A 16,804-nucleotide genomic window follows, 5' to 3' on the forward strand; every position below is an offset into this window, starting at 1 on the left:
ATGACCATCGTTCAAGTACACTGACCACAGCTATGAAAAGCTGTTTTTAACATTTTACAGCTGATTTTAACGATGTCTGAAACTGCAATGGCAGCTACACTATTCAAGAATGTTTAATGATATGAAGGTGGCTCGAATGTTATTCTAAACTAATAATCCACCCATATGAAGAAGATTGCTTGTGCGATCATGACTTCAAGGGTTTTCAACCTCTGACATAAATAAAAAAATAATTTACAACAGACTGCATATCTCCTTGCTGTCAATGTCAACAAACGTGGCTTCGAGTAGTGGTTAGTTTGATGTGATATGTATACATGGATTATATCGTTCAGCAACACTGTTATGTAGCCAGTCCACACATATAATGGAACCAGCTGCGGTTTTAATAAACTAGATTCGAAGAATGTTCTCTGGTATTAGAACCTGGAACAGTCGAAGTTCACTATCAGAGGGTAACTAACTTTCTTCAGTGTTTGTGTTTTAAATTAGCGTGAGATAATTGTCAACATCCGTAACGTGTCTGAACTACTGTTTCAAATATTGGTTATACTACCTATGGGCTCTGCATTCTAAGAGTGATTCTTTTACAGCTGTTAAGCTACTTTCCACTTCTTGAGCTGAGGAGTTAAATTAGTTGTCAGCCTTGTTTTTGCAGTTGTTGAACCTGTGAAACTGTCTGTTTACGAGACATTTGCTGGTATGAGCGTGTCTCTCAGCCGATACATACTTGATCAGAAGTTCGATTTCGAGACCGAAAAATATTTGCTCAGACGCAATAAGGAACGATCTGTGTAAGTTTCATTTCTTATTTTTCTTGTTTTCGTTTCTTGTAATTTAAAAGATAGTAGATAACTAAAAGTAATTTTTTGCAATATATAATTCAAATCAATAAAGCAGCCCTATCCCTTCAACCAACATTCCAGTACAGCCAAAGTATCTCTAGTGCACCTGGTCTGAGTTTCATCTGATTTCTGCAGGATCTTCTAATTCAACGAGTAACTGAATGTCGTTTCGAAGGAACCTGATTCTCCGCTGTTTTACAACATGCTAGAATCATCTTCACCTTCATCTCAAGTGGTAGTAGGAGTACGCAACTGCCACAATGCGTTCATATTAATAGTTAGTCATGTAAATCACTAATTTGGCTGAAATTGCTACAGGCATCTATGCTTTTATGCCACGCCTGCTCACACAAAACCTTCATCCATAGTGTAATTATAAGAGTCTTACACATACAGTAATTTTTTCCAGACGACAGGTAACATATGCGCGAATTGTGGTAGAAATGCTTTCAGGTGTATCAAAAAAATTCTTATGTGACTGTCTCTGCTGCCCCCACCCACTCTACCTCCATCTCTATGGCTGAAACGACATCGCGACTGTCACCAACAAGTATATCTATCCAGAAAACTATCGATTGAATCTAGCATTGTTCGTTATGGAATATTTTCACATGTCACAACGTCTCATCCTATAAAATGACTTTTATCTTAATAATATGAATATTCCTATATGTGTTTGGAGAGACAGAGATTGATTTTGATCGAGACATTACTTTAAGACGTAAATGATATCTGAATTCTGCTTGCTGCCTCCTTAAATGATCAGCTTCTGCACCAGTTGGTGACGTATTATAATTTGTTCTTTAAGATTGAATGTACGACTCTGTTGGTTACTCGGCCGTATTGCGGATAGCTTTGAGCCCAAGTTTTCGTAGCTTATCATACCTAAGGGACCATTGTTGTAAGTAAATAAGATCAAACAGAATGTGCTTTGTACAAGAACATAATCCAATTACTTTAATTAAGAAGTTATGAAAGGTTGTTACGCATTCAATGAAAACTATAGACCATGCATTTCTCTTCCTGTATTTTAGTGAACTTTGTACACTTACAATGCTGTCGATTGACGAATGGCGACCCCCTTTTCCAAAAACAATATATTTCTATTCTTCACATCCAGAAAATTTGTATAGATAAATGTTTGGCAATTCTTACACACACTTTACCCAGTTTTATCACTACAATAGAAATTTTCATTACGTGTAACAATACGTTTTGAGCGACGGCCTAACAACACGTCCTCTTTCCACAAGATACAAACTAACAGTCTCCTTTTTTTTTAATAAGTCAATTGCCTTTTTTTTTTAGAGTCCATACTCAAAGATTCACAACTACTATCGTTGCGGGGATTGCGCGCTAAAGAGTTTCTTGCTGTCCAGCTGCGCTTCACTTGTTATTTACAGACATTACTGAGCTCCTCAGAATATAATTAGGTACAAATTAGTCAATAAAGGGCAGTGAGGCTCACATAACATTACAATCCCTACCCTAAGGTGGCTTCTGTTATCACCACAATATTTTCATACAAATAACTGTACAAATATTGAGCCATGTACGTATAAAATTTGTTTCCAATTTTTCTAGATGTTGCTGACTTAAGCTCCTATGTCACTCCTTCTCACCTCGACCCATATGAGTCGTAGGTTTTTCTAGCACCCATAGTAACGTTTCCATCCCTAGGCTTAAAATCTCACATTGCTTTTAATGAGATAAATGATATAGGAACGCATAGTAGATTAACAAACGAGTATAAATTTTTGTATGTCATAACATACATGAAACAATTAATGAAATATGTCGCACTTGTTTCTGTATATTATATGAATACGTGGTGTCCTTTCTGACACCACGCATTCATATAACTGATTCACCTCGATGGGCAATTTTTGCACCATCTTCAGTGCGGACCATATATTACGTCCGGTCTCCTTCGGAATCTTAAAGTAGCGAGTATGCTGGATACGGACAGGGAATGCAGACAGGAGGTGTAAGCTGGGAATATGGGTAAGTCGAGAAGCGTGCCCAGATAGTCCGCGCACTGGCGATAAGCTTTGTGTGCTAATAGCGCTGTGGCTAAAGCAACTACCTTGTAAGCAGGAGATCCTGCCTTCGAATTCCAGTCTGACACACATTTTCACTTGTCTCTGCAGACTCCCCATTAAGTCCCGATGCTGCTGACATCAGTACCACCTTCCATTGCCTTTCCTTTCTCTTCCTTCCATCTTAAACTTACGTAATAGGTTTAGTTGTATAATGTTACAACCGAATTATACAATTTCCGTTGTGGCGTGTTTCTTGTGAGACCCTTTCCTGGCGTTTGAAACTCCACAATTTTCTGTAAAATGCAGACGTATAAGGGAAAGGCCTAAATCATTGTCCCTTGTAGCGTAAATTCACGTCGTCGCTAGTAGCTCTCAATAGATAATCGACTGCTGAAGATATTTTCTGTAGAAGGCGACTAACTCCACTTTTAAGACCTCAGCTGTTGGTTCAGCAGCAGCAACACCAGGCAGGTAAGTACCCAGTTTCGTCTCGTTAACGGCAGCCTTGGAATCTAGCATGAATTATGTGTACTACGCCAAATATCGCAATAATTACATGGGCAATTGCCAAACGAGTCTGAAAAAAAAACGATCGAAATTGTACATAGTAACATTTATTGTCACTTTGTGTCACCATCCACTTCTACAAGTATATCCATACTCTGAAAACCAGTGTGCAGCGCATGGCAGAAGGGTATTTCCTGTATACAATTTGTTAGGTCATCTTCCCCTTCCAGTAACGTATTACATGCGGGAAGGATCTCTCTTAAAATGCAGCACTGCGTGCTGTAATTAATTCAGTCCTGTCTTAACGATCCCCAAGAAAGGGGTCTTGAAACTTCGTACGTAGTATTTGTAGAGATACTTTGCGTCTATCTTAGAGTGCGTGCCAGTTCAGTTTCTTTAGCATTTCTATGACACTCTCTCATTGGTCAAACACACCTGTCAGGCTTAGTATGGCAGCTCCACGTATCACTTCAGTAGCTCCTGTTAATCCTGCTTGGAATGGTTCTCATACACTTCAGCAGTGTTCTAGTGTGGGTCAAAGAAGTCATTTGTAAGGAGTTTACTTGTAAACTGATTTCTTTTCTATAGTATTCCACCAATGGACCGAAGTCAGGCACCTGCTTTATCTATGACTTGTGATCGTTTCACTTCATTTCCCCACAAAGTATTATGCGCAGGTTCGTTCATGAGTTGACATATCAGACTGAGACTCAGTGATATTGTCGGAGCGAATTCAAATTTACGGCGAAATTGTCTGAATTGAGAGGAGACAAAAAACTGCCAATGCAATGGGAGTAGCAGAAATGAAATTAGCGAGTGTTTTCACATACTGGGGACCACGAAATAGACGAAGTGAAGGAATTCTGAAACTGTGGAAGCACATGACGCATAAAGGATGAGAAATGGAAGATATAATAAGGCTATTACAGGAAAAGAGAGCATTTCTCGCTAAAAAAAGGTTACTAATGTCAATACAAACTATAATTTGGGGGAGATGGATTCTTCGCGTTTACAGCACAGCATTGTGTGGAAGTGAATCATGGAATGACAACCGTAGAACAAGAAGCTCGAATTTTTGAGATAAAAGGATGTTGGAAGTTAGCTAGACTCATAAGACCTGATATGAGGTCATCCGCAGAGTCGGCGAGGAAAGGAAGGGGCAGAATGATGAGACACGTGCATAAGGCTACAGGCGAAGCGCACACATGAGCCACCTTAAAGGTGGGTATATCCCACGGAGGAAGTTGCCAACAGTGAGGGAGGTTACATACATTTATCAGTTCCTTTACGAGCTATCGTAACACCTTGAGATTTACCCTGCAATTGTCTTCAGATATTGTAGTCAGCTACGTTGATAACACGGAACATCAAAAGGTAAATGTCATTTGGAGACATCCTTAGAAAGCAATAGACCTGCTCTCCCTTCTTTAATATTCAACGTAATATGTAGAATGATTTTATTATTAAAGTACACAAACGTCTTCTGGTGTCGAGAAATAACTGTTTTGTTACGTTAAAGTACACAAATGTTTACTGCTATTGATAAACAACTGAGAACGTTCAAATGTTATTTCTAGCTCTTGTCATCCCGCGAAACATATTGTTGCATCAATCCATATTTCGCTATTACTCGTCACAGCTACGTTCGCTAGAAGTGCTGCGAGCCATGAACAGGACAGCATCTCTGGCCAGCTAGCCAGGTGGCGGGTCCTTCAGCCGGCCGATATGCAAGGAGAGCGGGCCTACTCGACATCATAGATTTTGTTCGTATTTATGGTGCGTGCAGGGTGTGGCCAGAAATGAAAGTACTAAATCTAGATGGCCAGGTTTTCCTTTTTCGTGCCTTTGGTAAGAATGTTGATAGATGAAAAATACTACATATTATATCGGTTTGTTTGCACTGCAAAGAAAATATTCCGTAGTAAAACTCTGCCTGGAAACTACGCTGAAGTAAATGGATAATGGCTCACCCGAACCGTGCCAAAAAGACCACGTCTTTTTTGAAACCCCTGGCCATATGGAGCTAACAGTTCTATCACTTTTATTTGTTAACAAGCCGTGCGTGGACCATAAATTAGGACGTAATCAATGATGACGAGAAGCAGCAGTTCTGTAGACCCAAGTGATGACAGTGCCAATTCCGACAGCTAATAAGCTTCTGACCACTGCCGATTTAAGAGTGACGACGGTACTTCTCCACACGGGTTACATCTAGATATTGTTTGGACTCATCGTCTTATTAGTTCATGACGACAATAACAATTTGTAAGGACATGAAATGGAACGATGTCCTAGACTAAGTAGTAGGTACACGACCGTATACCACTAGTAAACTCTACTTAGGTGGAATGTGATACCATTTTCTTGAAGTGATTGACTTCAGCTTCACCTAAGAGTGATTCGCACCACCGCAATCGAAGTTCAACTTACTATGCTTGTTCCAATTTGTAGTCCTCGTAAAATCACCGGATCAGTACTTTTTGTGGTTATGTGTCATGCACGCTGTGTTTCAGTGTAGTCAACAAGGCGTTAAATAATGGCTTTCGTTATCTACACTCCTGTAAATAGAAAAAAGAACACATTGACACCGGTGTGTCAGACCCACCATACTTGCTCCGGACACTGCGAGAGGGCTGTACAAGCAATGATCACACGCACGGCGCAGCGGACACACCAGGAACCGCGGTGTTGGCCGTCGAATTGCACTAGCTGCGCAGCATTTGTGCACCGCCGCCGTCAGTGTCAGCCAGTCGCCGTGGCATACGGAGCTCCATCGCAGTCTTTAACACTGGTAGCATGCCGCGACAGCGTGGACGTGAACCGTATGTGCAGTTGACGGACTTTGAGCGAGGGCGTATAGTGGGCATGCGGGAGGCCGGGTGGACGTACCGCCGAATTGCTCAACACGTGGGGCGTGAGGTCTCCACAGTACATCGATGTTGTCGCCAGTGGTCGGCGGAAGGTGCACGTACCCGTCGACCTGGGACCGGACCGCAGCGACGCAAGGACGCACGCCAAGACTGTAGGATCCTACGCAGTGCCGTAGGGGACCGCACCGCCACTTCCCAGCAAATTAGGGACACTGTTGCTCCTGGGGTATCGGCGAGGACCATTCGCAACCGTCTCCATGAAGCTGGGCTACGGTCCCGCACACCGTTAGGCCGTCTTCCGCTCATGCCCCAACATCATGCAGCCCGCCTCCAGTGGGGTCGCGACAGGCGTGAATGGAGGGACGAATGGAGATGTGTCGTCTTCAGCGATGAGAGTCGCCTCTGCCTTGGTGCCAATGATGGTCGTATGCGTGTTTGGCGCCGTGCAGGTGAGCGCCACAATCAGGACTGCATACGACCGAGGCACACAGGGCCAACACCCAGCATCATGGTGTGGGGAGCGATCTCCTACACTGGCCGTACACCTCTGGTGATCGTCGAGGGGACACTGAATAGTGCACGGTACATCCAAACCGTCATCGAACCCATCGTTCTACCATTCCTAGACCGGCAAGGGAACTTGCTGTTCCAACAGGACAATGTACGTCCGCATGTATCCCGTGCCACCCAACGTGCTCTAGAAGGTGTAAGTCAACTACCCTGGCCAGCAAGATCTCCGGATCTGTCCCCCATTGAGCATGTTTGGGACTGGATGAAGCGTCGTCTCACGCGGTATGCACGTCGAGCACGAACGCTGGTCCAACTGAGGCGCCAGGTGCAAATGGCATGGCAAGCCGTTCCACAGGACTACATCCAGCATCTCTACGATCGTCTCCATGGGAGAATAGCAGCCTGCATTGCTGTGAAAGGTGGATATACACTGTACTAGTGCCGACATTGTGCATGCTCTGTTGCCTGTGTCTATGTGCCTGTGGTTCTGTCAGTGTGATCATGTGATGTATCTGACCCCAGGAATGTGTCAATAAAGTTTCCCCTTCCTGGGACAATGAATTCACGGTGTTCTTATTTCAATTTCCAGGAGTGTAAATTCACGGTTACAAATCCTCGAAGAATAAAGAAATCTTTTAAATTAATGGAAAAATGAGACTGAAAAGTGACGGAACAGTATTAGAAAGGAGGGTAATCGAGCTGATCATCACCACAAGTGTGTCAGAACCCTAGCGGTCCATGATGTAAAGAGTGAATAAAATTAAAGTAAAACTTTGAAAACGATGTAGAAATAATACGAATGCTCATAATGACATCAAATTGCAACGGAATATTATGGGAGAAGGGGAAAAACATATGTCAGAAGAAAAAAATAGTGTGAAAATTGATCAATACATGACTCTCTATGTGTAAGAATACGTAAATGAAAACACCTGTCATTCGCACGCCTTACTGAAGTCGATATAAACACTGCGAGTACACGATTTTTCCTCCTTTCGCATCTGCGACGTTCGCCATGACTATCTCAATACAGTATCGCACTTTGCTTTTCAAACAGAATTCCATGAATGATCACTGTGCGCACGTTGTTCTGCAGAAGTTCCGGGCAATGAAGGCGTAGGTCCGATGACTGCCGTGGGTCTAGAGGAAATGATTCGGAAATTCAAAATGATGGGTTCTTTTGGTGTGCAACCTGGTAGAGGGAAGAACCGAATTGATTCGACGTCAGCGGACATATCCGTGGACGTTGCGTAAAATCCTAAGAAAACATCCTTCCTTGCTATAGATTCGAATTTACCCATGTGCAAGGGTTGCCTCCTGTTGAACTTCCAGCAAGCGGCACTTTTGCTTTAGAATTTCTTGTTCGCATGGAAGTGGACAATGATTGGCTGTGGAAGATACGGGCAACGGGCAAGGGAAAATCTACACGCAAATCAACCAGTATCACTGGTAAGGCATTATTTATAATCGGACCATATGCTGTGTTCAGTGTTCCGATTGAAACCTTTCCTGCATTGAAGGCAAGCATTGCGCAACACATTCTGAACGTGACCCTGGAAACACTTCGATCAGTTGTGGAATATGCTGTTTCTGTATTTCAACTTGTTGCAGAAAGCTGTGGACAGCATATTGAAAATGCTTTGCGCCAGTCACACGGAAATTAATGATCCGATATGACTTTGCTTGATGCTTTTTATGCTGTTTTTGAACACAGTACAATCAAAAACTGATTTTTCCCATCTGTTGTGATATGACCTGGGGTACTGAATGGGCTGACGTTACCGCACCTGCTCACCCATGTGCACTGTTTAGCACAGTTTGTTTAACGTTAAACGAACACTTTAGCCATTGTTGTATGATTGATCTGTAATCTTTAGTGTACCACTGTTAAATTGTGATGCTTGCAGCCCATTTTATTGCTACATTTTGTAACTATTTGTTTTTATTCTGCCATATGCTTTCCCCGATAATATTCCGTTGCAATTAGACGTCACTCTCACTAGTGGTAATATTTCTACAGCACTTTGGCAGTTTAACTTCAATTATAATCACCCCATATATTGATGAACTTGCAGAGAGTATTAATAGTAATCACAGACTTCTCCCACGAGATGCAGTTATTTTTAACGAAGGGCCACTGAAAAAAATTGCACAAATATATACTACTATTCCATAAGATTTCACTGTAGCTCAAAGACGGGAAACGTGTTTTAAATGTTCAGAAATTTAAAACTGTGCACTTCACATAAGTAGAAATACACACGATCGACGAATCAGTCACTTTATACGAATATCTTTGTATAACTCTTTGTAAGGATATGAAATGGAACGATGACCTAGGCTAAGTAGTAGGTACATCATGCGTCAGACATTAATTCGTTAGCAAAATATTAGGAAAATGCTATCAACCTACAAATCACTTGTACTCGTACCACGTATCCCAGAATATTTATCAGGTAATTGGGACCGTCACCAAATACGGCAACAGGGTTACCGAGAGAATCGTAGAATGGCAGCACGACTGGTAACAAGTTTATTTTACCACGAGAGAAAGCTATTGTGACGCAAAGAAAGAAAGAAAAAATAAAACAGCAGGCAGCTGAGATAGAACAAAACTACTTACAAAGTTAACATTAGCCAGTCTAATATGAAGATCGGGCAACATAATACAATACTTCACACATTCCTCCAGTAAGGTTCAAAAACATGAGAGAAGATTAATTACAACAGAATGGCATTTAACAGTCATTCTTCCCACATTCCCTTCAGCAATAAGTGTGATAAAAGGTACAATGGAGAGTGCACTAACCATGCACTTTACAACAGTTTGCAGAGTACACGTGTAGATGTAGATATATATGGCGTCAAGTTAATTTATGTCTTTCAAGGAAGTGAAACAGGAAAGGTAGTTGATTCAGCCAAAGGGTATTCATCAAACTTAGTATGGCACACTTTTGATGGAGGACAAATTATCCGAGTTCAGTGATTTTGTGACGGATGACACTGAAGTTTAAGAGGATAGAAATAAAGAAGAAATGGAGAACAATGAAGAAACAAGTCACACAGGTAACGCTTCACAGAATGTGTTATATGTTCTGGTAGTGTGTATTTATGTGTGTGTTTCGGTAGATATTATTTTTTGTTATTGTAGTTTTAGTGTCTAGGTATATTCTGTAATGATTTTAAGTTACATTCTGTATTAGTGTGAAGTTGGGTTGCTGAAGCAGAATTTATGATGTAGACTTATCTTCAAAAGATACAGCAATGTCACATTGTAAATGTGTGGATCAAAGTCTGTGGGAAGATCCATTTGGAGGACTTAGTTTTGAGGCGACAAGTGATGTGAAGGACGGGGGATGGCCTACAATAACTCTTCCACATTCAAATGCAATAACTAAAAGTGATATCAGATATCTTGAAGAATCATTGTACTCCTCTTACAAGTGGTTTCGTGGCTCTAATGAGACACAGTAATTATACTGTATACTGTTGTATTTTGTTTTGTTACGACGTGTTAGGGACAAAAATGGCGTGACTGAGATGAACAGTTTCAACAAATTAAGGAAATAATAAGAAATTTCTTAGGCCCATATTACACGTGTGTGGGCTCTAAATTTGGCAGTATAATGATATATTTTCGTATGAGCCAGGCCTTGATGTTAAAACTTCAGAAACATGACAAACGAGTGAAGAAAAATACGCACTTTTTGAGCTGTTTAATCTATGGCAGATGTTTCCTTTGGGAATACGCGATGAAACAGGCGACATTGATAATTGCGGCAATTGTATTAAATTGCTACATTTTATCGCACAAAAAGATGAATGTTAGTCAAATCAGTTGCAAAATTGAACTGTTACTCAAGGTATCTCAAACGACATAGAGAATGCCTATATAGTTTCCTTTTCTGAAGTCATTTGTACAAAAATTTCGTAATAACTAAAAGAAACGCCATTTGTTGTGGCTGTTATGAATTAAATTGCAAATATTTCAAGCTACCCGCTTTTTTCAACTGGTTTGCAATATGTATCACCCACACTTAAAGATTTTTGGGGTTCATTGATGTCAGTGATAACGGAAGCGCTGCTGATTTAGGGGAATGTCTGTTTGGCCGGGTGGTAAGTGGAAAATTGTAGCCCAGACGTAAGATGGCTATCCTGCCATTTTTGCGAAACACAACTGGGTTCCAAGACTTTCGAGAGGCAAATACACCTCTTCGTACACTGTTATGTATTTAGTACTGAAACAGTCTGTTGTTAAGGAATAGCAATTCTGTGTCACGTTCCTTAGAATCTCTTTGTCGTATTAATCTTTTGTTATTAAGACTCTTCGATTTTTTCCTTCTTTCTTGCCAGATTTCTTGTAAACATATTGCTGTTATCCGTGTCAGATGTGGTGTTCCTTATTTTTCGTCGGTGAATAAATCAGTGGAACTGAAATGTTTGTTTCTTGCAACCACGCTCTGAAATTGGCTTTATCAACCCGTCAACAAGAGACGGAAAGTAGAAGACTGAAATTTTGCTTAAAACGTAACTATTCAACAAGCAATTTTATATTTCTGATTCGTGAGTTTGGAAAAACAAAATTCCGAAAGAATATGAAAGCAAATATCATGTTCCCCTTTTTGATGGTGGTAATTTTAGAAGCTGGAAATTTCAAATACAAGGTGTACAAGACTAATTAGATTTCCCGTATCTCACTACAGAAGAATAAACAAAAATGTGAAGTTTGTAGTAAGTGACACGGAAAAGGAATGAGCTGAGAAACGTTAACAATTTAAAAAAAATATCACGATGCGTGATAATAAGCGTCATTTAGGAATAATAGAATTCGAACTCAGAAAAACTGTAATGGTGCCTTTCAAACGTAGAAAAACTCGTGTGACGCATTTGAAAGCAGAAAAATCGCTAACCAGCTACTTTTTCGTAAACAGTTACTGGAACTAAAGTTCTATCCACAAAAAACTGTTCTGACTAGGCAATTCTTATAATTTGACAAGTTGATGCGTGAGCTTCGTCAAGTGGTACAACAGTTGAAGAAACTGATGCCGAATAGCATCTTTTGCTGGGATTGACACAAGAATATAATAATAATATTGAAATTGCACTTGAGAGACTAGTCACAAAAATCTGAAGTTAAGATTCGTGAAAATAAATCTCCAAATAATAACAAAAAACTGCAGTGGACTGAGGCCAGAATGTAGTATTTAACACACGTAAGGTTTCAGTCATGGGAGAATTCAAAGGAACAACAAATTCGCGAAAGCCGACGGAAATGACAAGCACAATTCAGACAGAGGAAAACAATTTAATTTTAAATGTTCTAACCACGGTGAATTGAAAGTAAAAAGAAATGGTTTTAATGAGGAAACAAAAACAAAAGAGGCTCTAAAAAGTCAGTAAGTTGTGACTCTCGAGAAATTTCTGTGGGTTCAGACACATATTGACTTTGTACTGCTGTTTCTAATTAATCAGTTTCTTAGTATTTGGACTCTGGTGCAACTGAACATTTTGTGAATGATTTGAAAGACCTTGAAAGAATTGTAATGATAAACGTTGCATAACCTGGATTTGTTCTGAAAGTAGTGCAGTTCAGTTCAGTGAAATGAATGCTGTCACCTATATAAATGGACAGATAGTTCCAGTTTAGATTTAAAATAGTTTACTTGTTCCAGGAGTGGTTCATAACTTGCTGTCAGTGCACAGGCTGGAGACAAATGGTTTCAAAGTCACGTTTGAGAATTGGAGAACAGCTATTCACAAAGGAAACTTGTTGTTACCATAGCAATGACAAACGAAGCGAATATGTTTGCTCTGAAATTCGCCAGATGTCCCTGCAAGGCGTTTTTTGTCGAAACACTGCAAATCGTCCATCACAGTGAGGATAATTGAATTATGACAATCTAAAATACGCAGAAAGGACGAGCATTGACTTGAATATACCAGATCAGTACACCACATGCATGAAAGGGAAGCAAACAAAATTACCACACAGTAATAAGAGGGCAAGAGAAAAACGTCTACTGGAACTAATACACAGTGATATCATGAGTCCCATTACTCCTACATCTTACAATGGAAAACAGTACATCATTCCATTTATAGATCACTATACCCTTTTTACAGATGTATATGCGATGTAAAATAAATCCGAAGTAGTGAATTACGTCAAACGGTATGAAGCAATGGAAACTGTTCGTTTCCATTTGAGGATTAGTACCTGCCGTATTAATAAAGGTGAATATTAGTCATGTTAGATAAAAAGCTTCTTCAAGGGGAAGAGAGTCCAATATGAATTAACGATGAGTTACACGTCACAACAAAATGGTGCCAGTGAACGCATGAATGGGAAAACTATAGACAAATCTCATTGCATATGTTTTAACAGTAGACTTAGAAAATGATTTTGCCAGAATTATGAAGATTGTTGGTTACTTGATAAACGGAGTACCAACACAATTATTAAAATGGTAGTTCCTGCAACTCTGTCGTCTGGCGAAATTCCAACGTTGCAGTAACGAGAAGTGTTTGGTTTTGCAGTTTATTTGTGAATTCGTGCAGAAGTGATTGCCGATAGATGGAAAGTTTGACTCCATAATTTAAAAAAAAAAAAAACGCTTCTTGACTGCTTACGATGTTAATGAAATCGGCTATGTTGTTCAAAAGGGAGCCAAATCAATCTTGGAAGAGGCTCCAAGTTTGATGAAAATCATTTAGATTATTTTAAGGAAGATAGTTTTATTTGTAAGAAAGACACAAACGTTGAAATTATCATCGATGAAGAAAATTTCAGTGATAGTGAAACTGACTTCATCTCAAGTGAATGTGAATTACGAGAGAAAGGAAGAGTTTAGCGTGCATGGAGGACTCTGCTGCAACATTATTAAATGTACAAATGTACATTAAGGATATTCCGGAGACCTGCAGTGACATTTACAACAAAGCAGATGACGAAGATTGGTTTCACGCTCTAGGAGAAGAAATGCAAGCAATGAACGAAAACAAGACCTGGACAGTTTGTGAATGACGTGAAAACATGAAGACTGCTGACACTAACTGAGGCTTTAAAGTGATGATATAGGTGACATTAGAAGTTATAAGGCTAAAATAGTTGCGCGAAGTTGTCCTCAATGAAAATGGTTTGACTATAATCGGACGTACTCTCCTGTAGCAAAGTTGACAACTCGAACAAAATTACTTGTTGTTGTAAATCAAGAAAAGTTGACTGAACATCAAATGGATATACAAAGTGCCTTTCATCGTGAAAGTTTACATGATGAAATTCATGTAAAGGTACTAGCAGAGTATAACGTAGAATAAGGCACTTTAGGCAAGCTAAACAAAGGAATAAATGGTTTAAAGCAGGCGCAGTTTAATGTTTCGCAATTTTTTTAAAGAGTCAGTCCTCGATGTCTGTGTACTTACAGGAGCTTAAGCGCTATGGTTTATATTCTATTATCTGTAGATAACGTTTTTATTCTACGTAATGGTAAGATGAAAGTTGAAGAATTCAAACTACCTTCAATAAGTGAATTTAAAGTAAAATATTTGGGTAATTTGAATCTGTTCTTGGGAATTAAGATAGATGAGAGATGCGTCGTATGAATGAATGAAAGAAATTCAACGTATCCATGGAACTGAAGCACTGAGAAATAGCGGTTGATAGGAGGCTGGATGAAAAAGCGACAAATAGGGAATTAATATGATATTTGCTGTATGCTACCCAAAAAACACGACCTAATTTAAGTTATGCTGTTAATTACTTCAGTCGTTATCAAAGTGATCCAAAGGAGTCACACTGGAAACGTTTAAAAAGAATACTGTCTTACATAAAAGGCACAGTAGATTGTGGGACGTGCTACATAACTAAGTAGCAGCTTGTGCTGGTGCTGACTGGGCCAGGAAATCAACATCAGGTTATGCTATCATACTCTTTGCTAAAACTGTAAGTTGGGAAACTAATAAACAGAGTACTGTAGCTTTGTCTCATAGAGAAGCAGAATCTGTATCATTGACTACACCTGTTGTAGAATATATGTGGTTTGAAAAGCTATTCGTAGTCCTAAAAATTTTGAAAAACGAAAAACTTCTAATTTATGAAGACAATCAGTCTTATATTGCCTCTCTTTGAATGACTGAAACACATAATTGTTAAGTTCGAGATTGTTAAAAATTTATCTTTGACAACGAAAGTAGACCTCAAATATACTGCCAAAAAAATCTCTTGTCTCATGTTTTTACAAAATTCTTATGCAAACGAAAATTTGTAGAATTGTCACAAGGACTGCGAATAAGAACGTTATAATTTAGTGTTGTATAGAGCTGAGACAGAGTGATGGAACAGCAATGTGTGTCACGCTTCTTATGGTCTCTTCGATATATTAACTTATGGTTATGAAAAGTCATTCATTTTTCATTCTTTGTTTTACAAAATGCTTATAAATATATTGTTCTTATGCGTGTCCGATATCAGTGAATAAATCAGTACAACTTACATGTTTTTGCTTGCAGCCACGCTCTGCAGAGAGTTTTGTCAATATTTTGAGCACAGAGAGTAGTGTTAAATACTTTTTCAGACAATTTCGAGTTTTGCCTTTATTTCTACAAATCGTCTAATAGGCCACCATTTAGGATGAACTGATGAAACGACGCTTTCCTTCAGTATCCAACACCAGATTGTTACTCGGATCAGCGAGAACATTATAGTCACCGAGCTACTATCGATATAAGCGATTCCAGATCACAGCAGCATCTCCTCGAGAGAAATGATTGCTAGTCAAACACACACATTGTGCGCGTAGTATCATTGGGCTGCTCTATGTGTATAGAGTGGATCAGATTGTGATGGCTCTGAGACTCTACACTTATCTGTATATTACCTATACTATCGACAATACATAACTTCCCTCAGGCTACATTTAATTCTTCGAAGGTGTCCTATGGTGGACATTTTGATATCCCTCGACTAAGGACAAAACGACGTGTAATACATTCTTCAGACGAATTCCGGAACCAGCCAGTATTTAGAAAATTCAATATCTCACCTCCTGTGTTGTCAGTGAAGCAGTACCTGAAGCATAAAAACCAATAAAATTACAGCCATTGCTGAGACTAGCGATTCGGCAGACATATCATTTTCAACATTGAAGAGAAGTTACTCCTGCATCTAAAAGAATATCTGTAGTAAATAATGGAATTTTTATGGGATTAAAAGGTTGAATCAAAATTTATCTTCGAAACACAAAGTCGCATACAAGACTTTCTCACCTTGCTTTGTTGTACATTTGAAAGCCATTTCTCAAGTCAGTGAAACAACAACTACTACGATTCATTGATTGAAGTTTTCGATAAGAAGGTTCGCAGAATTGACTTCAAATATCAAAAATTGTGGCACTCAAATTTTTATTTATATAATCCCTATTGACGTGTATATAATAATAGATGTTTTCAAAGTATTCACTATCGCCCAGTTACAAGGTTGTGGCTTGTGTTTTAATACACGGCATATCACATTTATCAGTGTAATAATAAAGCGAGATGCGATGCAATAACGCATAACCGTAAAAAATAACACAAAAGTAAGAAGAGTGCAAATAATAATAGCTACGACAGCAGTACAATTATTTATATAAAGGTACACAGTAACATATTAGTAATAAGAATGACAATAATAATAATTATTATAATTACAGCAACAATTCTGTGTTTTTAACATTTCTTAAAAGCGATTATACACTCCTGGAAATGGAAAAAAGAACACATTAACACCGGTGTGTCAGACCCACCATACTTGCTCCGGACACTGCGAGAGGGCTGTACAAGCAATGATCACACGCACGGCACAGCGGACACACCAGGAACCGCGGTGTTGGCCGTCGAATGGCGTTAGCTGCGCAGCATTTGTGCACCGCCGCCGTCAGTGTCAGCCAGTTTGCCGTGGCATACTGAGCTCCATCGCAGTCTTTAACACTGGTAGCATGCCGCGACAGCGTGGACGTGAACCGTATGTGCAGTTGACGGACTTTGAGCGAGG

This window comes from Schistocerca gregaria, chromosome 6 (genome assembly GCF_023897955.1).
Source record: "Schistocerca gregaria isolate iqSchGreg1 chromosome 6, iqSchGreg1.2, whole genome shotgun sequence".
In the NCBI taxonomy this organism is placed as follows: Eukaryota; Metazoa; Arthropoda; class Insecta; order Orthoptera; family Acrididae; genus Schistocerca; species Schistocerca gregaria.